This window comes from Phyllobates terribilis, unplaced genomic scaffold (genome assembly GCF_046119375.1).
Source record: "Phyllobates terribilis strain yellow unplaced genomic scaffold, ASM4611937v1 Scaffold_11__3_contigs__length_659146591, whole genome shotgun sequence".
Lineage (NCBI taxonomy): Eukaryota > Metazoa > Chordata > Amphibia > Anura > Dendrobatidae > Phyllobates > Phyllobates terribilis.
In genome coordinates, this window is record NW_027362771.1 from 574,820,817 (window position 1) to 574,845,425 (window position 24,609).

General features: G+C 49.6%; 5 non-coding genes across 5 annotated transcripts; all 5 read right to left on the bottom strand.

Annotated features, from left to right (window-relative positions):
• Positions 1 to 7,449: 7,449 nt before the first annotated feature.
• On the bottom strand, positions 7,450 to 7,522 carry TRNAK-UUU (transfer RNA lysine (anticodon UUU)). Its single transcript has one exon. It is a non-coding gene; the product is annotated as a tRNA-Lys (tRNA).
• A 7,297-nt stretch (positions 7,523 to 14,819) lies between these two features.
• Positions 14,820 to 14,959, bottom strand: LOC141168083 (U4 spliceosomal RNA). Its single transcript, XR_012251836.1, has one exon. It is a non-coding gene; the product is annotated as a U4 spliceosomal RNA (small nuclear RNA).
• A 3,496-nt stretch (positions 14,960 to 18,455) lies between these two features.
• On the bottom strand, positions 18,456 to 18,595 carry LOC141168142 (U4 spliceosomal RNA). The gene has a single exon (XR_012251892.1). It is a non-coding gene; the product is annotated as a U4 spliceosomal RNA (small nuclear RNA).
• Positions 18,596 to 19,283: 688 nt separating this feature from the next.
• On the bottom strand, positions 19,284 to 19,356 carry TRNAK-UUU (transfer RNA lysine (anticodon UUU)). The gene has a single exon. It is a non-coding gene; the product is annotated as a tRNA-Lys (tRNA).
• A 4,471-nt stretch (positions 19,357 to 23,827) lies between these two features.
• On the bottom strand, positions 23,828 to 23,967 carry LOC141168219 (U4 spliceosomal RNA). Its single transcript, XR_012251964.1, has one exon. It is a non-coding gene; the product is annotated as a U4 spliceosomal RNA (small nuclear RNA).
• Positions 23,968 to 24,609: the final 642 nt, after the last annotated feature.

The window sequence follows — 24,609 nt, forward strand, 5'->3', positions numbered from 1 at the left end:
GGAGGCCATCTGTGAGGAGCTGCGGCCTCCGGATCTGGGGCTCTGTCTACACTGAGGAGAGACAAAGTCATTAGGGGGCTGTGGGAGCAAAGGATTCTGGGAGTGGATATGCTAATAAACCCCTCCCCTAAATCTGTAATGGAAGTGTACTGAGCTGGCCGGCTCTGGCTGTTCTGTGATAATTGATATAGAGCCTGTTACGGAAGTGATTACACAGGATGATGTTGCCACCTTGTGGCCAGAGGTTGCACCTGCGCAGGGTGTGATGAAAGAGAAAAAGACTGAGCCTCTTGTGTCCCGCCCTAGAGAGTCACGTGACCAAAGTGGGAAGCAGGAAAAAGCGCGCGAAGAGTCTGCTGTGGTCTGTAAAAAGAGCCAGGACGGTGTGCAGGGCCTCGTGTGTGGCGCAGGAGAGACTCTCAACGTGATTTCTTCTATCTAACACCATATCCTCGGAGCCTTCCCCAGCTCCTGCACTGCTGAAGGATTCAGCTGTTACACTCCCTGCTACTGGAGTGTGGACTACATAAGGGGACCCACCAGAGCTTCTATCCGGATCAGAGAGACTGTAAGCGGGACCTCTGGCGAGAGGCCGAAGTATCCCTTCCTTTCTTTCCGCGAATTCTGCTGTTCTTGTTTTTTTTTCCGGCTGGGACGCCCTCCTGCAAAGACAGACAGGCCTGCGACGGGGGACACATCCTTCTGGAGTAAAGGACTGGTAACGTGTGAGTAGGGACAGTGAGGGTCAGCTTATCAGTACACGTTATTACTGTGCATATTTACTGTTGTCATTTATTGGTTTTTTTCTTTGCTGTGTTAAAAATGTATACGAGTAAAGATACGGTTATCAAGATAGAGTCTGTGTGTGGGGATCTTGCTGGGCCAGATCATAGATACCAATGCGCGGCCTTGCCCGCGGTCACTTCATCTGGCGTAGTCGGCAGGATCTGTGATCAACAGGATTCTGTGTGGATTTCCACCCAGGCCATGTGTACAGTCAGAAACCCCCGCCGGTGTCTATTGTGAATCAGGTCAGGAAATTTGGCGGACGAAACTACCCTGTACCAGAGTGGGCAGAACAAGTCCGGATACTGGGGGAAATGTATAATATTGACCCTAAGACCTTGGCAGAAATGGCGGTACTGACGCTAGAGGGGGAGGCATGGACGACAGTCAGACTGGAGACGGTCAGGGGCCAGCGTACAGTAGATGATTTGATGCGGGTGCTGGAGAACACCTATGGGCCAACCACATACCAGGGAACACTGCGACACATGTTCTTTAGACGGACGCAGCTTGAATGGGAGGATATTCCCCAATATGCGAACGCCCTTCAGGTACTCCTTGAACAAACCTGTGGAAAAGGGGAGCAACTAGCTGGTATGGCTTCTCGTGACCTGGTACTGAGAGACCAATTTGTAATAGGACTGAGAGACCAGTATCTTAACCGCACGTTACAGGACTTGATCCGGATGATGCCGACTCTTACCTTTGCTGAAGTCAAACAGGAAGCCATAGAACGTTCAAGGGGACCCGTCATGGATGTGGGGATTCAAGGTGCTGCGTGCAGATCCATATCTGACATTAAAAATCCGAACAGTGACACGGAAGACCTGAAACAGATGGTAGCAGACTTACAGAAACAGGTATTACAGTTAACATTAGACCGACAGGGAGACCAGCGAAGACAGCCTAGTTGTCCCGTGAGACAGTGTTGGTCATGCGGTGATCCTCGCCATAGGGCAAATCATTGTCCTCAACACTTCCCTCCGCAACAACCTCCGTCGCACCAACGAACAAGCCCTCAGTCATCCCAGCGAAGGGAATTTCGATCAGACCAGCGAATGGAACCCCAGCCATATCCACAAGCAGAGCTACCACGCCGGGCCTCACCACAATGGCCGCCGTTAAACTAGACACCCCTGCAGCTGAGGCTCGCGCAGCAGGGGAGGCCAAGGAGAGGGGTGTGGAAAAACAGAGCCGATGGCGGAGTGCTCTTGCCTCGAATAGCCCGACACTTGAAGATGTCCTGGAAGGAATTGCCGTACAGGGACTGATGGACACCGGGTCACCAGTGACCACGATCTCTGAACAGTTTTACGAAAATTACCTCAAACCAAGAACTGCTCGTGACCCAGACACCGCCATTAAGATTATTGCGGCTAATAATCTACCCATTCCAGTGACAGGAGTTGCTTGGATGGACACAAAGGCCTGCGGACAGGACTTAGGGAAACGAGGGATCGTCATCGTCAAGGAAGATTTCGGCTCCGAGACCCCAGTGATAGTTGGAATGAACATCTTGAAAGACCTGGATCTTATGCTGTTGACAAGAAAAGGACCCAAATACTGGCAGAAAGTCACCAAACATAAGCCGACTCGTCTGGCGTTCCAGCGCGTAATCCGGACCGTTGGACTTCAACAGATGGCAGAGGAACAACTACCCCTAGCCGCCATTACGGTGCCACGCCGTACCCGGATTACTTTGCCCGCTGAAAAAGAGACAGTCATTTCCTTACCCCTTAACACCCACCGACAACTTGAGGGGGTTGAAGTGTTGATCGAGCCAAGGACCCCAAGTGGGGGTAAGCTAAACCCACTAGTTGCTCACACTCTAGCCGTCGTGAGGAACGGGAGAGTCCCTGTCAGGCTAAACAACACCGCAGACGTAGGCCTAGCCCTTGAAGCCGGCACTCAACTTGCCCTGGTATATGCTCTACCCACGGAAGTGAATCCCATTGGGCCCCTAGAATTCACCCCATCTACAGAAGGCGACTGGACGGTAACCGTCTCAGCCATAAACGCTCAAGTAGACGATGAAGACATTGGGCGAAAACTACGGGAAAAAGTGCAGCTAGACACGTCTCAGTACACCAAACAAGAAGTGTCTCAAGTGGAGGAACTCCTGCGGGAACACCAAGACTCCTTTGCAAAGCATGACACAGACTTTGGATGTACCACCAGTATCCAGCACGAGATACCCACAGGCGATACCCCCCCTATCCGCGAGAGGTACCGGCAGATACCACCTCAACAATACCAGGAGGTGAAAAGCCTGTTAGAATCTATGCTACACGCCGGAGTGGTACGTGAAAGCCAGAGCCCGTGGGCTGCACCTGTGGTGATAGTCAAAAATAAAGATGGTTCCCTAAGGCTTTGCGTGGACTACCGTAGGCTGAATGCTTGCACTATCCGGGACTCATATCCACTTCCTCGGATCGAAGAGTCACTGACCGCCCTGAAGAAGGCCAAATATTTTTCGTCCCTAGACCTGGCCAGTGGATATTGGCAGGTTCCAATGAGTGAGAAGGACAGGGAAAAGACCGCCTTCATCCTTCCCATGGGCCTGTATGAGTTCGACCGGATGCCGTTCGGCTTGAATAACGCACCGGGGACCTTTCAGAGACTAATGGAACGCTGTCTGGGGGACTTCAACTTTGAGTTTACGCTGATATACCTTGACGACATCGTGGTATACTCCGCCACCTTTGAAGATCATCTTCACAAGCTTGGCCAAGTGTTCCAGCGCTTGAGGCGACACGGCTTGAAGTTGAAGCCCAGCAAGTGCCGTCTGTTCCAGCAGGAAATCGACTACTTGGGTCACCGGATCTCGGCCGAAGGCGTCCAGCCCTCTCCGGAGAAGATAGCAGCCGTTCAAGAGTGGCCGCAGCCAACTACCGTCAAAGAAGTCCGGGCTTTTCTGGGGCTAGCAGGCTACTACCGTCAGTTTGTCAAGGACTTTGCTCGGCTTGCTGAACCATTGCATGAGGTTCTCCGAGGGACCGCGAGCAGCCCCAGAGGACGACGCATCAGTTGGGGGCCTGACCGAGAAAAATCCTTTCAGGCACTTAAGGCTGCTCTAACATCACCCCCTGTTCTGGCATATGCAGACTACACATTACCGTTTCAGTTGCACACCGACGCCAGCCTTCAAGGTCTAGGGGCGGTCCTCTCTCAAGTTCAAGATAATAAAGAACGCGTGATAGCCTATGCCAGTAGGTCTCTCCGTGACACCGAAAAGAATCCCGTCAACTACAGCTCCTTCCGCTTGGAACTCTTGGCTCTGACTTGGGCTATGACGGAGAAATTTGCCGGCTATCTGACAGGAGCGGAGGTGCTGGTCATGACGGACAACAATCCTCTTGCCCACCTAGAGAATGCCAAACTAGGGGCAATGGAACAGCGCTGGATGGCCAGGCTCTCTAGATTCCAGTACAAAACTAAATACAGAGCGGGGAATGAGAATCAGAATGCGGACAGCCTGTCTAGAGTGACATCATCCCCGCCAGTGGGGGACCGGGATGAAGAGTTGGAGGATGAGATGCCTGACTTTGCCCGACTCGCAAAGCAAATAGAAGATAGCCGCCAGTATGCGGTAGGAGGGATTGAAGCCGTAGTGGGATCTCCCCTGTCCCAGCAAGAATGGGCCAACTTCAAGATCGAGATCCCGAGCACGTCTTACTGAAACAGTATGTGAATAAACAAGAGAAACCGCCCTCTGAAGTGCGAGCCCGACTATCGACCAGAGCCTTGGCTCTGCTTGCCCAGTGGGATCGGCTGATCGTGAAAGATGGAGTCCTGTGTCGCAGGGCCCTTTTATCCCATATGCTGGAGGAGTGTTTGCAGATTGTCGTCCCGGTGCAGTTGGCCCATGAGATGGTTGGCGAAGCTCACAGGAGGAACGGCCACTTCGGCATAGACAAGACCCTCCGGTGGACCCAGCAGTTCATTTTTTGTCCGGGGCTCCGTAAGTTGGTTGAAAACGTCTGTCAAGCATGCCGTACCTGTGAATTCCACAAGTCCGCGGAGCAGCGTGCCCCCGTCCAGACTATTAAGACGTCGAGGCCCCTTGAGTTGTTGATGGTGGACTATCTGTTGATCGGAACGGCGAATAGTGGCTACCAGTACTGTCTGGTGATGGTGGACCACTTCACGAAATTCGCTGTCGCTGTTGCTACCAAGGATCAGACTGCTGAATCAGCTGCACAGGCTATCTGTCAGCAATTCGTTCGGGTCTACGGATGTCCGGAGTGGCTACACTCTGATCAGGGGGCTTGTTTCGAAGGTCGAGTCATTGAAGAACTCCAACGGATGTATGGAATCAAGAAGTCCAGGACCACCCCTTACCATCCACAAGGGAATGGCGCATGTGAACGCTTTAACCGGACCCTCTTACAACTGATCCGGACTTTGGCTGAAGACAAAAAGCCAGACTGGCCTCGATTCCTCCCGGAACTGCTGTGGGCCTATAATAATCAGGTCCATTCCGTCACCGGATACACCCCATACACCCTTCTCTTTGGCCGTCCAGGCAAAGACATCCATGAGTTGCAACTGTCTAGCTCCGAAGAAGATACCTGTGGTACCTATCCTTCCTGGCTACAAACACACCGCCAGAGAATGGAGACTGTCTACCGGCTAGTAGGCCGACAAATTCAGAATCAAGTGCACGCTGACCCACTTCCGGTACAAGAAGACCCACTAAATGTAGGTCAACTGGTCCTAGTCCGAATAAAGAAGCCACAAGGGAAACTCTGGCCCAATTGGGAGACCGAAGTCTATCGAGTAATTGGACAGCCGTACCCCGGTGGCCCCGTCTATCGAGTGCAGGGCGAAGACAGCGGCAGCATCCGAACTTTGCAACGTAATATGTTGCGCCCCTGCCGTTCCCAGCCTGACTCCCCTACTGTGATACCTAGAGAGATGGATATCACTAATACTGTCGGAGACACTGACCCCGGGGATGTAGAGACTGAATGCATGCCTACCCCTGTCCGTCCGACTGACGCACTTGAACCGATTACCTCCTCTACTGACATGTCGACTGGGAAAGAGAGTGGGGTGACTGATAGGAGAGAGGGGATCCAACCCGTTAGGCGGACAACGAGGACCACTGCAGGGGTACCTCCACGACAGTCCTACAGAGACCAATATGTGTGGCCCTCTTCCCAGCCACCCCCTGTCACATCCACAGCCATCGCCGCCCTGGAGCCGGTCGTTGGCAGGGACTGCCAACCTTTGAGTGGGGGGGCGTGTAGTGAGCTGGCCGGCTCTGGCTGTTCTGTGATAATTGATATAGAGCCTGTTACGGAAGTGATTACACAGGATGATGTTGCCAGAGGTTGCACCTGCGCAGGGTGTGATGACAGAGAAAAAGACTGAGCCTCCTGTGTCCCACCCTAGAGAGTCACGTGACCAAAGTGGGAAGCAGGAAAAAGCGCGCGTAGAGTCTGCTGTGGTCTGTAAAAAGAGCCAGGACGGTGTGCAGGCCCTCGTGTGTGGCGCAGGAGAGACTCTCAACGTGATTTCTTCTATCTAACACCATATCCTCGGAGCCTTCCCCAGCTCCTGCACTGCTGAAGGATTCAGCTGTTACACTCCCTGCTACTGGAGTGTGGACTACATAAGGGGACCCACCAGAGCTTCTATCCGGATCAGAGAGACTGTAAGCGGGACCTCTGGCGAGAGGCCGAAGTATCCCTTCCTTTCTTTCCGCGAATTCTGCTGTTCCTGTTTTTTTTTCCGACTGGGACGCCCTCCTGCAAAGACAGACAGGCCTGCGACGGGGGACACATCCTTCTGGAGTAAAGGACTGGTAACGTGTGAGTAGGGACAGTGAGGGTCAGCTTATCAGTACACGTTATTACTGTGCATATTTACTGTTGTCATTTATTGTTTTTTTTCTTTGCTGTGTTAAAAATGTATACGAGTAAAGATACGGTTATCAAGATAGAGTCTGTGTGTGGGGATCTTGCTGGGCCAGATCATAGATACCAATGCGCGGCCTTGCCCGCGGTCACTTCAGAAGAAACAAAAGCCCCCCAGGCTGGGGGAGGGGAGAGGGTTCATCCTCCATCTGATCATAGTGTCACCACCTCCTGCTATACAGACTGTCTGCTCCTGCGTCCTGGGGGAACCTTCACTTATGTGTTAGACGATTGCATTACCTGGGACTTCCTGATGATGGCGCTAGAGCAGCTGAGAAGCAATACTGTCATGCCGTGACCATCTAATAACAAATTGTGATTAAATACCGCCATACCAGGACCGCATAATAACACCAAATAAAGACTGTATACCGCCATACCATGAGCACATTATAATACTAAATAGTGACTCATTACCGTCATACCAGGAACACATAATAACAGCAAATAGGGACTGAATACCGCCACATAGTTCCTCTATACTGACTGTCCACAAGTTCCTACTACGTGGAATATGTAACGAGCCCTCACTTATGTTCTAGTACATTACATTACCAGTGATCGCCTGTTGTTGGCGTCAAGAGAGCAGCGAACGAGAACAAGGTCACCACCCAAAACTAACTGAAATCAAAGAACAGTAACAGTGATATTTTCCTGAACAGTCGCCATCATTCGTCCTTCCCTAGGTCTCTTATATCCTTTAGAAATAGCGTTTATTGGTTTCATCTTTATTAAAAGCTTCCGCCCGAACAGGGACTTGAACCCTGGACCCTCAGATTAAAAGTCTGATGCTCTACCGACTGAGCTATCCGGGCTTCTGTACATGATCACTGACACAATGACTTTCTCCTGTATTATCGGCCGTCTGCTCCTCCTTTCTGGTTACAGACTATCACCACTCACCACTATACGTTCTGTCCATTGGTTTCTACGTCCTGGAAGGGAACCGTCTCTTCTGTATTCCAGACCTGTCCAGCAATGCAGAGATGATCCCATAAGAGGCAACGATTGAATTGGGGAGAGGACGTCATCAGGGACTTGTAATGAACTGGGGGTAGGGGAGGTTGATATCAAGGATTTATAATTAATTGGGGGATTGGGGAGGATGCTATACAGAGGCTTATAGTGAACCAGAGGGTGGGGAAGGAGGCTATAAGGGACTTATTATGAATTGGGTTGTGGGGGAAGACACTAACAGGAGGAGGACGCTATCAAGGACATATTATGAACTAGGGGTGGAAGAGAACACTATACAGGGACTTTTCAATGCATTGCGGTCGGGGAGTCTGTTATCAGGGACTTATGATGAATTGGAGGGGTTGGGTGGAGAATGCCATAAGGGACTTTCAATTAATTGGTGGTGGTGGGAGGATGTTATCAGGTTAGCAAAGCCCACTAGGGGTACAAGAATCCAATGAATTTAAGTAGGGGTAAGCCGGATCAGATTTGGTAAATAAAATCTCACTTTTAATATTCAAGATTAAAATATGGGTACCAATATCTCACAATGACATATACAGATATTAAAGTGACAAAGTGAACTTGTCCTCAATTATAAAATAGTTGGATCTTACCATTAGAAGTTTTCAATCAGCAAAAACATCACACAGGAGGGAGAAAAGAGAAATAAAGTCAGACAGGTAAAGCTACGTTCCCTGTCATGCCCAATGCAATATCTCCCCGTCCTGACAAGGACAGTGCCCGAGTGCGACCTATCCCTCTAATAATGTCCTTGTACAAACCCTCCATACGCATTTCATCAACCTGTAAAGGGAGACTCCTCAGGGGAGATGAATGTATATAAAGGCAATAGATTATGTAACAGTATCACAGCCCCTTTATGTGGCAGAGTGCTGACAATAGCAGAGTGCTGACAGAATGCTGACAAGAGTGCTGACAATAGCAGAGTGCTGACAGAATGCTGACAAGAGTGCTGACAGAGTGCTGACAGAGTGCTGACAGAGTGCTGACAATAGCAGAGTGCTGACAGAGTGCTGACAGAATGCTGACAAGAGTGCTGACAGAGTGCTGACAGCGCTGACAGAATGCTGACAATAGTGCTGACAGAGTGCTGACAGACTGCTCACAGATTGCTGACAGCGCTGACAGAGTGCTGACACAATGCTGACAGAGTGCTGACAGATTGCTGACAGAGTGCTGACAAGAGTACTGACAAGAGTACTGACAGAGTGCTGACAGCGCTGACAGAGTGCTGACAGAATGCTGACAAGAGTGCTGACAGAATGCTGACAAGAGTGCTGACAGAGTGCTGACAGAATGCTGACAAGAGTGCTGACAGAGTGCTGACAGCGCTGACAGAGTGCTGACAGAATGCTGACAAGAGTGCTGACAGAATGCTGACAAGAGTGCTGACAGAGTGCTGACAGCATGCTGACAAGAGTGCTGACAGAATGCTGACAGAGTGCTGACAAGAGTGCTGACAGAGTGCTGACAAGAGTGCTGTGCAGCACATGGAGCAAATGCTTCATAATCTATTCCCTTTATATACATTCATCTCCCCTGAGGAGCCCCCATTACAGGACACCATCAGGGACTTATAATGATAACAACTAATAATAGTGAATGAATGGCACTGTATCATAGACACATAATAGTATCACATAGTGACTGAATATCGCTATAGCATGAACATAATATAACAGCAAACAGTTTTTGAATACCGCCAAACCATGAAAATATAGAAACACCAAACAATGACTTTATTACCGCCATACCATGACCACATAATAATAAAAACAACTAAAACATGACTCCATATGGAGAAATCTCCGGGGAAGCAGCTGACTAGATAGTAATCCTGTAATTGATCCCGCACGTTTCTTTGCTGATTCTCTTGTCCTCAGGGAAGTGAAATGTCACTTATAATTCTCAGCCCGACACATGTAACATACGGCTCCAATACAACTGTATATGTAGCACCCTGAGGATTCGGCTGCTACAGGAGTATTGCACCTCAACCCAGAGGTGTGATATTCCACTCCCGGGTAAGGAAGGAGTGTGGAACTGAGCTCAGATAGACTGCATGCACTACATACATCCCATTCCAGAGGAGCAGGCCGACGGCACTCCCACTTAGAAATGTGCAGGTGCGACCGAGCCTGTTCCTGGCTGGAGTGGGAGGGGGGAGGAACATCCCATGTAGTGTAGGGGCAGATAGGGGGAGCAGTCTGGGTAGTGGTAGGAGCTCATTGGGTGCTGGTCACCTGAGCTCACACATAGAGGGCTATATAAGGTGGGCACCATCAAAGATCAGGGTCAGACGCAGAGGAGCCTGTCAGACGCTGAGCACAAGTCAGTCAGTGCAGAGAACAAGTCTGCTGCAGAGGAAGTCAGCCTGCAGCAAGGGAGCAGAACAGACCTGAGCCTGAAGAGTGAGAGAGTGGAGTACAGAAAGACCCAGAGGGGGACAAAGAAGGGACCCAAGAACCCAAATAAGAACACCGGGTGAGGAGTCAGCAGAAGGGTACCGGAACCCAAGCTGGTGGGGGTAAAGACATTCCCCAGCCAGAGACCGGAGACCGTGGGCAGAGTCTGTCACGGTCACCCACTACATTCACCCTGAAGGCACACCACATGGAGGGTCAGGGAACCTGAGGCCAAAGGTTGCCCAACAGAAGGCCCGAGGGAGCTGGATTTAGGTGAATCACTGGTGGGGACGGCTGAAGGAAGGACAGAGGGAGAGCTCAGGGCCACGCTCCGGACTTGTTTGGGGGTTGGCCGGATCCAGGACCTGGTGGACGCAGCACGGCTCGGGAGGTCACTTGGAGCTAGAGTGACCAGGAACATCTGCAGTAAGTAAAGACCCTTAACTGCACAACCCGAGTCTGTCATCATTACCGGCTGCACCGCACCACCACAACCCCCATCCTCTGCGCCTGTCCCCTCTGAGGCTATACCCCTCCCGTTGGGGGTTATCCCACCAAGCTGCGCATCCACCATCAGCCTCAGCGGACCCTGCTGCAGCGGCGGCCACAGTGACCGCATCACAACGGGTGGCGTAGTCGACACAACGAACTTTAATAACATCAGTAAAGACTGCCACATAACCCTGAGCTTGACGCCCTGGGCACGGGACCGGGTCACAGCCGCTCGGAGACTACAACCCCCCATCTGATCCGGTGCCGGGTATTCCCCTCAAAAAGGAATATGTCCCAGGGGGCGCGTCAACTTTGGCGTAGTCGGCAGGATTACGTGCCCGCAACACCCGGGTACTGCGTGCCTGAAGAAAAGTGCAAGTTTACCTCAGAAAGAAGACTCCTGCCGGTTCCGGAGGGTCCACGCTATCGGACTCCATCACCAGTCGTTTCCCGCCGATTGTCCGCCATTTCCAGCTTGTTCCCGCCATCTGCAGAGTTTCCCGCCACTGGGCGACGCTTCCCGCCAAAACCGCAGATTTCCCGCCTTGGAAGAGCAGCGGACGCCATTATGGGCGTGCCAAAGGAGGGCAAGAGGCCACATCCCATCGTGGGCCGGGACAGAAAATGGCGCCAAAAGTGGAAACCGCCCCCACCAACAGAGACTGTGATGCTGGAGGTGTCTGTCAGCGTGAAAGAACTACCCCTGGAGCTGACAGTCACCGAGTGGCCCCGGGACCGCCCTCGAAGTGGGAGGAGACGAAAGAAAAGAGAAAAGATGGGTGTCGCTTGGAGGAGTGTAGAACGAGCGCACCCGGAGGCAAGAGGTCTAATGAGGAGTAGCGGAGAAGCTCACCCGGAGTCGAGGAGAGAAAGAGTAGACCCGGGAATGGAGCGGCAGCAGAGCAGCACCGGCCCGCTGGCCAGGAGCCTGCTGGAGGAAGAAGGAGGAGAGCAGAGCAGCACCGGCCCGCTGGCCAGGAGCCTGCCGGAAGCAGAGCAGAGCAGCACCGACCCGATGGTCAGGAGCCTGCTGGAGTCAACAACCCCGCTAGGCTTAGCGGAGATCCTGGCGCAGCTTCCCCGAGATCGGGAGTGCGCGCGGAGTGCCCTGGAGGGCCTCGCGGGAAGGATGGCCCGAGTGCAGAGGGAGATCCTGGCGGAGTGGGGCCGGGAGATGGCCCAGCAAGCTGGAACCCGTCCACTTAACCCGCTCCCTTGGAAGAAGACATCGACTGCCTCTGCGGATGACGCGGGAGGACCCAAGGCTGGAGACGGCGCAGAAGAGGGAGCGAGACGCATGGCAGCAGGTAAGGGGGATGCCTATACCCCATACCGGAAGACCGCTTACCTGCCCCAGCTCCCCGTCGCAGAGCCCGAAGGTCCCCCGGCCGTACCCGAGACCGCCATGACATCGCCACCGACTAGGCCCCGACCGGAAGCCGCCGTCGCGACCCCGATGACGTCACGCATCGTGACCCGGAGCGTGGCGCCGGAAGAGGAGCCTCCGGCCTGGTCACAGGGCCTAGCATTTCCGGGCGCCGCATCCAAAGCAGAGCCATCTACCTCCGCGGAGCCTCCGGCCTGGTCGCAAGGCCAGGTAACCCAGGGCGCCGCCGTCCTAACGGTGCCCTTCACCTTCCAGGTGCCCCAGGCCTGGCCGCAAGGCCTGGGCAACCCGGGCGCCACCACCACCGCGCCCGCGCCCGTAATACCTAGGGTGCCACATCTGGGAGAGGACCCCTTCAGCCAGCTAACGTGGCCGGACGGTCGGCCTTTCATCTGGCCCGAAGGATTCTTGGAGCTGGAGCGGCAGAAGCAACTAGGTCCCCTGTGTGAGCCCCTGATCCCGGCTCCAAAGCCCGTGACTCGGGTCTCGCCTCCCCTAGAAGAGGCTCAATTTGCGTGGGACCCCAAGGGAGAAGATCTGATGGGGTTCACCGGAGAGACTCGGGCAGCTGCAGCAGCGCGCACAGAGTGTTGCCGTCAACAGCTGGCAGAGTTCAAGAGAGAGCGGGAGGAGAGGCAGGCCAAAGAGCAATGGGCCCAGACCCGCAGCGCGGAGCAAAAGAGTCGGACCAGAAGGGACCCCCGTGCAGCAGATCGTCCCCGTACCATCGGGACGGTAATAAAGTTTAATGCGCAGCATGGGTGGGGCTTCATAAGGGACCGGAACACCATGGGTGACGTCTTCGTTACACGACGGGACGTCGAGTCCCACCTGCCAGAGGGTCACAAAGGCCGTGACCTCTACGTCGGTGATGAGGTAACGTTCACCCGGCACAAGTGTGCCAAGGGACCTTACGCCCTCCACGTGCATCGCTTGACGGAGGAGGAGTTGCGGTGCGAGGAGGAGGAGCAAGAGGACCCGGACGGGTCTGAAGAAACCACCAGCCGTAAGATAAGAGCAGGAGGCAGACGCCGTTGAGTGCGGCAGAGCAGGAGACTGTATATAGTTGCCTGTCGGGGCACAGTGAATCGGAACTGAAACTGAAACTGGAACTGTTGTTGCTGCTAAAATAGTCCCCGTTGGGACCAGCGAACTGTTACCTGTAACCCTTTCCATACCAGGCTGAGGACTGTGAGCAGCCATCCCTTTCCCTTTACCTGGCCGGGGACTGAGAACGGCCAAAATTTCCCTGTACATAGTTGCGCTTGCTAAAGCGCCCCCTACCGGTTTTATAGGAAAAACCATTTTTCCAAAAGACTGTCGCACTCTACCTGGTCACGAGTTGCACGGTGACCAGAGGAACAGAAGAGAGAAAGAGACGACGAGAATGTTGTTTACCTGAAAAAGTTTATATATATATTTATATAGTATTTCGTATAATATTTAATATGTTTTACATGTTTATAAAAATGTTGTATGTTTTGGTGTTTTTTGTCTTTGCAGCCCGAGGACGTGCTGTGATTTACCAGGGGGGAATGTAGCACCCTGAGGATTCGGCTGCTACAGGAGTATTGCACCTCAACCCAGAGGTGTGATATTCCACTCCCGGGTAAGGAAGGAGTGTGGAACTGAGCTCAGATAGACTGCATGCACTACATACATCCCATTCCAGAGGAGCAGGCCGACGGCACTCCCACTTAGAAATGTGCAGGTGCGACCGAGCCTGTTCCTGGCTGGAGTGGGAGGGGGGAGGAACATCCCATGTAGTGTAGGGGCAGATAGGGGGAGCAGTCTGGGTAGTGGTAGGAGCTCATTGGGTGCTGGTCACCTGAGCTCACACATAGAGGGCTATATAAGGTGGGCACCATCAAAGATCAGGGTCAGACGCAGAGGAGCCTGTCAGACGCTGAGCACAAGTCAGTCAGTGCAGAGAACAAGTCTGCTGCAGAGGAAGTCAGCCTGCAGCAAGGGAGCAGAACAGACCTGAGCCTGAAGAGTGAGAGAGTGGAGTACAGAAAGACCCAGAGGGGGACAAAGAAGGGACCCAAGAACCCAAATAAGAACACCGGGTGAGGAGTCAGCAGAAGGGTACCGGAACCCAAGCTGGTGGGGGTAAAGACATTCCCCAGCCAGAGACCGGAGACCGTGGGCAGAGTCTGTCACGGTCACCCACTACATTCACCCTGAAGGCACACCACATGGAGGGTCAGGGAACCTGAGGCCAAAGGTTGCCCAACAGAAGGCCCGAGGGAGCTGGATTTAGGTGAATCACTGGTGGGGACGGCTGAAGGAAGGACAGAGGGAGAGCTCAGGGCCACGCTCCGGACTTGTTTGGGGGTTGGCCGGATCCAGGACCTGGTGGACGCAGCACGGCTCGGGAGGTCACTTGGAGCTAGAGTGACCAGGAACATCTGCAGTAAGTAAAGACCCTTAACTGCACAACCCGAGTCTGTCATCATTACCGGCTGCACCGCACCACCACAACCCCCATCCTCTGCGCCTGTCCCCTCTGAGGCTATACCCCTCCCGTTGGGGGTTATCCCACCAAGCTGCGCATCCACCATCAGCCTCAGCGGACCCTGCTGCAGCGGCGGCCACAGTGACCGCATCACAACGGGTGGCGTAGTCGACACAACGAACTTTAATAACATCAGTAAAGACTGCCACATAACCCTGAGCTTGACGCCCTGGGCACGGGACCGGGTCACAGCCGCTCGGAGACTACAACCCCCCATCTGATCCGGTGCCGGGTATTCCCCTCAAAAAGGAATATGTCCCAGGGGGCGCGTCATATACACGTAATGATCTCCTATTAGCACTTCTTCTAATACTAACACCATTATTCAGTCTCCTGGGAGACCGTCAAAAATTGCCATGCTGACTGTATTACGAGCCCTCATGGCGGGGTATTGGGAAAAGTTTTCAACTAGCAATAATCACGCCTCGGATAAACCTCATGGGCTATGATACTGCCACTGCGCAAAGCTGGAGGCCATCTGTGAGGAGCTGCGGCCTCCGGATCTGGGGCTCTGTCTACACTGAGGAGAGACAAAGTCATTAGGGGGCTGTGGGAACAAAGGATTCTGGGAGTGGATATGCTAATAACACCCCTCCCCTAAGTCTGTAATGGAAGAAAGAAAAACCCCCCAGGCTGGGGGAGGGGAGAGGGTTCATCCTCCATCTGACCATAGTGTCACCACCTCCTGCTATACAGACTGTCTGCTCCTGCGTCCTGGGGGAACCTTCACTTATGTGTTAGAGGATTGCATTACCAGGGACTTCCTGATGATGGCGCAAGAAGAGCAGCTGAGAAGCAATACTGTCATGCTGTGACCATATAATAACAAATAGTGATTAAATACCGCCATATATTAACCCTCCCTATCGATCCTACCTTCAAATTATCTGCTAACCTTAAAGGTTCACATACTTTTGTCACTCACAGACATGTGAGATTGGATTATTTTCTTTAAAAAAAAGTGTAAAAGTTGAATGTTTTGGACTCATTTGATTTGGTTCTTCATCCACTTGTGAAAAGCTGATGTCGTTTTAGGTCAAATTTATGCAGAAATTAGGAAAATTCTGATATGGGGAAAGATACTAAGAGGGTCTCATAATGAACTGGGGGTGGGAGAGGACGCTATCAATGACATGTTATGAAATAGGGGTGGAAGAGAACACTAAACAGGGACTTTGATGAATTGGGGGTCGGGGAGGCTGTTACCAGAAGCTTATAATGAAAAAAAACTAAAAAATAGTGACTGTACTATAAACACCCAATAATACCAAATAGTGACTGAATAATACCACAATACTATGAACACACAAAAGCAAATAGTGACTGTAACACCGCCATAACATGACCATATAATAGCACCCCAAAACCATAACATGACTCTATTTGGAGTAATCTCCAGGGAAGCAGCTGACGAGATATTAATTCTGTAATTGATTCTCCACATTTCTTTGCTTAATCTTTTGGCCTTAGGCACTGGCGTACCGCCAATGGCGGCAGGCCACACCACTGCTATAGGGCCCCTTGAGCCGTGGGGCCGCAACGGCCCATCACTGCAGCAGGCCCTCACCGCACTGTGCCCCGTCTCTGCCCGTTAGCACAAGTACTGCCCGCCCACACAGAATAATGGGGGTGGAAGCGTCTACTGACTTGCTGATGGCCGGAGGGGGGGCCTAGTGCGAGCAATGATGGACTATGGAGCGCTGCCTTTGTCTTTGCTGGACGTCTTGAGGTTTGGTTTTGCCTGTAAGGCGTATTTAGCACCCAATTGTTTTTGTAATAACTTTGCTAGTGCTGCACCTGTATTTTTCTAATTATATATTCATATAAATAAATATAAATATATATATATATATACACACACATATGTACAGTATATATAGAATTTTTTCATGTATTGTTTTATATTTTCTGATATGTATATATATATACACATATACTATCAGTACTATTTTGGGGTCTATATGACTTTTTTTATCTCTTATTATTCCATCATATTTTGGGAGGTGACCAAAAAAATCCCAGAGAATTTGCCATTTACACTTTCTTCTGTTTTGGTGCACGCCGTATATAATAAATAGTATTTTATATATGTACCCAGCGATAACAAATGTGTTAATTTTTTATTTATTTTTGGAAAAGTGGGTGTTTGATCTTTATACACACAGATATATATACAGTGCTGGCCAAAAGTATTGGCACCCCTGCAATTCTGTCAGATAGTACTCAGTTTCTTCCTGAAAATGATTGCAATCACAAATTCGTTGGTATTATTCTCTTCATTTAATTTGTCTTCAATGAAAAAAACACAAAAAGAATTGTCCTAAAGCCAAATTGGATATAATTCCACACCAAACCTAAAAAAGGGGGTGGGCAAAAGTATTGGCACCCTTTGAAAAATCATGTGATGCTTCTCTAATTCGTGTAATTAACAGCACCTGTAACTTACCTGTGGCACCTAACAGGTGTTGGCAATAACTAAATCACACTTGCAGCCAGTTAACATGGATTAAAGTAGACTCAACCTCTGTCCTGTGTCCTTGTGTGTACCACATTGAGCATGGAGAAAAGAAAGAAGACCAAAGAACTGTCTGAGGACTTGAGAAACCAAATTGTGAGGAAGCATGAGCAATCTCAAGGCTACAAGTACATCTCCAAAGACCTGAATGTTCCTGTGTCTTCCGTGCGCAGTGTCATCAAGAAGTTTAAAGCCCATGGCACTGTGGCTAACCTCCCTAGATGTGGACGGAAAAGAAAAATTGACGAGAGATTTCAACGCAAGATTGTGCGGATGGTGGATAAAGAATCTCGACTAACATCCAAACAAGTTCAAGCTGCCCTGCAGTCCGAGGGTACGGCAGTGTCAACCCGTACTATCCGTCGACATCTGAATGAAAAGGGACTGTATGGTAGGATACCCAGGAAGACCCCACTTCTTACCCCGAGACATAAAAAAGCCAGGCTGGAGTTTGCCAAAACTTACCTGAGAAAGCCTAAAACGTTTTGGAAGAATGTTCTCTGGTCAGATGAGACAAAAGTAGAGCTTATTTGGAAAAAGCATCAACATAGAGTGTACAGGAAAAAAAAAAGAGGCATTCAAAGAAAAGAACGCGGTCCCTACAGTCAAACATGGCGGAGGTTCCCTGATGTTTTGGGGTTGCTTTGCTGCCTCTGGCACTGGACTGCTTGACCGTGTGCATGGCATTATGAAGTCTGAAGACTACCAACAAATTTTGCAGCATAATGTAGGGCCCAGTGTGAGAAAGCTGGGTCTCCCTCAGAAGTCATGGGTCTTCCAGCAGAACAATAACCCAAAACACACTTCCAAAAGCACTATAAAATGGTTTGAGAGAAAGCACTGGAGACTTCTAAGGTGGCCAGCAATGAGTCCAGACCTGAATCCTATAGAACACCTGTGGAGAGATCTCAAAATGGCAGTTTGGAGAAGGCACCCTTCAAATATCAGGGACCTGGAGCAGTTTGCCAAAGAAGAATGGTCTACAATTCCAGCAGAGCATTGTAAGAAACTCATTGATGGTTACCGGAAGCGGTTGTTCGCAGTTATTTTGGCTAAAGGTTGTGCAACCAAGTATTAGGCTGAGGGTGCCAATACTTTTGTCCGGCCCTTTTTTGGAGTTTTGTGTGAAATGATCAATGATTGATTTTTGCTTCATTCTCTTTTGTGTTTTTTCCTTGCAAGCAAATTAAATGAAGAGAATAATACCAAAGAATTTGTGATTGCAATAAGTTTCAGGAAGAAACTGAGTATTATCTGACAGAATTGCAGGGGTGCCAATACTTTTGGCCAGCACTGTATATATATATATATATATATATATATATATATAATTCTTCCTGCATGGAACAAGTTCTCATTGGCATAAAAATATACCTGAAATGTTGTAATTTCTAGAATATTGATCCTACAGCACATGGACGATTCAGATCTATCTCAACCACCTATTCAGTCTCCTGGGAAACTGTCAAAAATTGCCATGCTGACTGTATTACGAGCCCTCATGGCGGGGTATTGGGAAAAGTTTTCAACTAGCAATAATCACGCCTCGGATAAACCTCATGGGCTATGATACTGCCACTGCGCAAAGCTGGAGGCCATCTGTGAGGAGCTGCGGCCTCCGGATCTGGGGCTCTGTCTACACTGAGGAGAGACAAAGTCATTAGGGGGCTGTGGGAGCAAAGGATTCTGGGAGTGGATATGCTAATAACACCCCTCCCCTAAGTCTGTAATGGAAGAAAGAAAAGCCCCCCAGGCTGGGGGAGGGGAGAGGGTTTATCCTCCATCTGACCATAGTGTCACCACCTCCTGCTATACAGACTGTCTGCTCCTGCGTCCTGGGGGAACCTTCACTTATGTGTTACAGGATTGCATTACCAGGAACTTCCTGATGATGGCGCAAGATGAGAAGCAATACTGTCATGCTGTGACCATATAATAACAAATAGTGACTTATAACCGCCAAACCATCAGCACATAATAACAAAAAATAGTGATTAAATACCGCCATACCATCACCACATTATAATACTAAATAGTGACTGAATACCGCCATATAGTGCCCTCTATACAGACTGTTCACAAGTTCCTATATTACATTACCAGTGATCGCCTGTTGTTGGCGCCAAAAGTGCAGCTAAGGAGAACAAAACTAACTGGAATCAAAGATATTACAGTAACCGTGATATTTTCTTGAACAGTCGCCATCATTTGTTCTTCCCTAGGTCTATTATATCCTTTAGAAATAGCGTTTATTGGTATCATCTTTATTAAAAGCTTCCGCCCGAACAGGGACTTGAACCCTGGACCCTCAGATTAAAAGTCTGATGCTCTACCGACTGAGCTATCCAGGCTTCTGTACATGATCACTGACACAATGACTTTCTCCTGTATTATCGGCCATCTGCTCCTCCTTTCTGGTTACAGACTATCACCACTCACCACTATACGTTCTGTCCATTGGTTTCTACGTCCTGGAAGGGAACCGTCTCTTCTGTATTCCAGACCTGTCCAGCAATGCAGAGATGATCCCATAAGAGGCAACGATTGAATTGGGGAGAGGACGTCATCAGGGACTTGTAATGACTTGTGGATGGGACAGGATGATATCAGGGACTTATAATAAACTGGAGAGTGAGGTCGGACGCTATCAGGGACTTGTAATGACTTGGGGGTAGGGGAGGATGATATTAGAGACTTATAATAAACTGGAGAGTGAGGACGGACGCTAGTGTAGCACCCAGAGGGTTCGGTCGCTACAGAGGTATTGCATCTCACCCAGATGTGCGATATCTCACTCTCAGGTAAGGATGGAGTATGGCTCAGGACCCTGACACCTGCATGCATTACACCACATTTCCGGGGGACAGGGCGACAATGCTCCCACGGGAGAGCACAATTGTCCCTGATCCCTGGCAGGAGTGGGAAGGGGTCACCTAGGAAAGGGGGAACCCTGTGGTGTGTGGGTGGAGAGTGCAGATCCTGGGTGCACTGAGTAGGAGTATAAAGAGGGGAGCCATCTTAGGAAGTGTGTTCAGTCAGAGGGGAGCACTGACAGAGAAGGGCTCTGTGGAGCTCTGCTCCAGGAGGCGAGCCTAGCCTGAGAGGCCCAAGACTGAGAAGAGAAAGAGCAGAGATGAGAGGGAGCAGGAAAGGCTCCAGGAGAAGAAGGGACCCCAGAGGTACGGGCCATGCAGCAAGCCGGCCGTACGCCCGCCGCTACCTGGAGGTAGGGTGGTCAGGCCAAGACAGGGAACCGGTTCCCTTAACTAGTGGAGGCAGAAACCACACTCAGCTAGTCACCGGAGGCTGTGGCATTGCATGTGTCACAGCCCCTCACAGTCCACGCTAGGAAGGGACCACATAGGGTCCAGGGAACGGAACACACGTCGCCCGCCAAGACCCGAGGCAGCTGGACAGAAGCGGTGTAAGGTGTGAAGCACGAAGAGCCAGAGAAAGGACACATGAAGGGGGTCCTGATAAGTACTCCAAAGATATCTGGGAGTCGGCCGAGCCCCTCACTTGGCGAACACAGTACGATGCGATGAGATTATGACCGGCCATAATAATCTGGATTAACAACTATGAGTAAAGACCCTGGACTGCACTGCAAAGACTCTGAGTCGTTTCTGCTGCGCCCTTGCACCACAACTCTCATCATCCACTCACGCTGCCCTGAGGCAATACTCTTCCTGTGGGGAGTCACACCATCTAGCTGCACACCTCATCAGCCTCAGCGGCCTGCCCAGCAGCGGCGGTTCCTCCTAACCGCAATCCACAGGTGGCGTAGTCGGACATTTAATAATCATAAAAAACACATTAATACACTGCCACTGGTTTGACCACCCTGAGCCACGGGACTGGGTCACTGCCACGGTGACTACAACCCCCAGCATCCAGTAAAAGGCCCAGTTCTGGGTTCCCCACACGGCCCAGGGGGCGCGTCACTATCAGGGACTTATATTGAATTGGGAGAAAAAGGAGGAGGACGTCATCATGGACTTTTAATGAATTAGTTGGTTAGAGAAGATGCTATACAGGGACTTATAATGAATTGACGTTGGGGAGGATACCCAAACGGACTCATAACGGATTGGGGTCTGGGAGTGGACACTATCAGGGATATATTATGAACTAGGGGTGGAAGAGGACACTATACAGGGAGCTGTAATCAATTGTGGGTGGGAGAGGCTGCTATCAGAGGCTTATAATGATTTGGGGGATGGGGAGGGACTTATAGTGATAAGAACTAAAAATAGTGACTGAAAACCACCATACTATAAACACATAATTGTAAATTCCCCCCAAAATTTAATTTGGGGGGAGGGGGGGATTCTAATTCCTCTTACTGTGGCTTTGCTTTTAATTTTGATTACGGTTATACCAGGAACACATGATTAAACCAATACTCAACTAAAACCGCCATCCCGTGACCACATTATATTGTCAAATAGTGACTGATTACTTCCATACCAAGACCATATAATAACACCAAATAGGGTCTGAATACCGCCATATAGTTCCTCTATACAGACTGTCCACAAGTTCCTACTACGTGGAATATGTAACGAGCCCTCACTTATGTTCTAGTACATTACATTACCAGTGATCGCCTGTTGTTGGCGACAAGAGAGCAGCTAAGGAAAACATGGTCACCACTTAAGACTGTCCAAAATCAAAAGAATTATGGTAACCATGATTTTTTCCTGAATTGTCTCCATCATTAGTCCTTCTCTAGGTCTCTTATATCCTTATGAAATAACCTCTTTGTTAAAAGCTTCTTGAACCCTGGACCCTCAGATTAAAAGTCTGATGCTCTACCAACTGAGCTATCCGGGCTTCTGTACATGATCACTGACACAATGATTTTCTGCTGCAGCTGTCGGCCGTCTGCTCCTCCTTTCTGGTTACATAGTATCACACACACACTTTCTCCTACAACTATCTGCTTTCTGCTTTTCTTTCCAATTACACAGTATCACCACCTGTGCACACATTCTGACACAATGACTTTCTCCTGAATTATTGGCCATCTGCTCCTCTTTTCGGGTTACACATTATCACCACTTCCAACTATTCATACTGTCCATTGGTTTCCACGTGCTGGAAAAAAAATTCACTTCTGTATTCCAGACATGTCCAGCAATGCAGAGATGATCTCATAAGACATAACGTTTGAATTGGGGAGAGGACATCATCAGGGACTTATAATGACTTGGGCGGTGGGAGAGGATGACATCAGGGACTGGACAAAGTCACCTGTGGCAAGTTAAAGGCGTGGGCAATATGAAAATCACACCTGAAAGCAGATAAAAAAGAAGAGAAGACGTTGACTCAATCTTTACATTGTGTATCTGTGTGTGCCATACTAAGCATGGAGAACAGAAAGAGGAGACGAGAACTGTCTGAGGACTTGAGGACCAAAATTGTTGAAAAATATCAACAATTTCAAGGTTACAAGTCAATCTTGAGAGATCTTGATGTTCCTTTGTCCACGGTGCACAACATAATCAAGAAGTTTACAACCCATAGCACTGTAGCTAATCTCCCTGGACGTGTACGGCAGAGAAAAATTGCTGAAAGGTTGCAACGCAGGATAGTCCTGGGAAAAGGAGCCCCAGTCAGGTTCCAAAGAAATTCAAGCTGTCCTGCAAGCTGAGGGTGTATCAGTGTCAGCGCGAGCTATCCACCGACATTTGAATGAAATGAAACGCTATGGTGGGAGATCCAGGAGGACTCCCCTGCTGACCTAGAGACATAAAAAAGCTAGACCAAATAGTACGCGAGTAAGTCAAAATCCTTCTGGGAAAGCATTTTATGAATGAGACCAAGATAGAGCTTTTTGGTAAAGCACATCATTCTACTGTTTACCGAAAACAGAATGAGACGTACAAAGAAAACAACACAGTGCCTAGAGTCAAATATGGTGGAGGTTCAAAGATGTTTTGGGGTTGTTTTGCTGCCTCTGGAACTGGGTGATTTACTGTGTGCAAGGTATTATGGAATCTGAGGATTTTGGGTCACAATGTATTGCCCGGTGTCAGAAAGCCGGGATTGCATCCTAGGTCATGGGTCTTCCAGCAGGACAATGATCCCAAACATACTTCAAGAAACCCCCAGAAATGAATGGAAACAAAGTGTTGGAGAGTTCTGAAGTGGTCAGTAATGAGTCCGGATCTAGATCCCATTGATCACCTGTGGAGAGATCTTACAATTGCTGTTGGGAAAAGACGCCTTCACATATGAGAGACCTGGAGCAGATTGTAAGAAGAGTCCAAGATTCCAGGTGAGAGGTGTAAGAAGCTGATGGTTATAGGAAGCGACAGATTGCAGATATTTATTCCAAAGGGTGAAACCAAATATTAAGTTGAAATCGCCAACAATTTTGTCCGACCCATTATTGGGGTTTTGTGTAAAATTATGTCCAATTTGCCTTTTCTTCTCTGTTTTTTTTGCGTTGTTCCAACACTCACAAAGGAAACAAACACGTGTAGAACAAAACACGGGGAATTATAATAATGTTCTGAGAAATACTGCAGCTTCTGGAACAATTTCAAGGGTGCTGACACCCTAGCCATACCATGACTACATGATAACACAAAAATATATAACATGACTATATGGAGAAATCTCCGGGGAAGCAGCTGACTAGATAGTAATCCTGTAATTGATCCCGCACGTTTCTTTGCTGATTCTCTTGTCCTCAGGGAAGTGAAATGTTACTTATAATTCTCAGCCCGACATGTAACATACGGCTCCAATACAACTGTATACAAGTAATTATCTCCCATAAACACTTCTTTTAATATTAACACCATTATTCAGTCTCCTGCGAGACTGTCAAAAATTGCCATGCTGACTGTATTACGAGCCCTCATGGCGGGGTATTGGGAAAAGTTTTCAACTAGCAATAATCACACCTCGGATAAACCTCATGGGCTATGATACTACCACTGCGCAAAGCTGGAGGCCATCTGTGAGGAGCTGCGGCCTCCGGATCTGGGGCTCTGTCTACACTGAGGAGAGACAAAGTCATTAGGGGGCTGTGGGAGCAAAGGATTCTGGGAGTGGATATGCTAATAAACCCCTCCCCTAAGTCTGTAATGGAAGAAAGAAAAGCCCCCCAGGCTGGGGGAGGGGAGAGGGTTTATCCTCCATTTGACTGCTCTTCAATAACTGAATACCGTCATATCATCACCACATAATAACACCAGATAGTGACTGAATACCGCCATACCATCACCACATAACAACACCAGATAGTGACTGAATACCGCCATACCATCACCACATAATAACAGCAAATAGTGACTGAATACCGCCATATCATCACCACATAATAACACCAGAAAGTGACTGAATACCGCCATACCACCACCACATAATAGCACTAAATAGTGACTGAATACCGCCATACCATCACCACATAATAACACCAGATAGTGACTGAATACCGCCATACCATCACCACATAATAACACTAAATAGTGACTGAATACCGCCATACCATCACTACATAATAACACCAGAAAGTGACTGAATACCGCCATACCACCACCACATAATAGCACTAAATAGTGACTGAATACCGCCATACCATCACCACA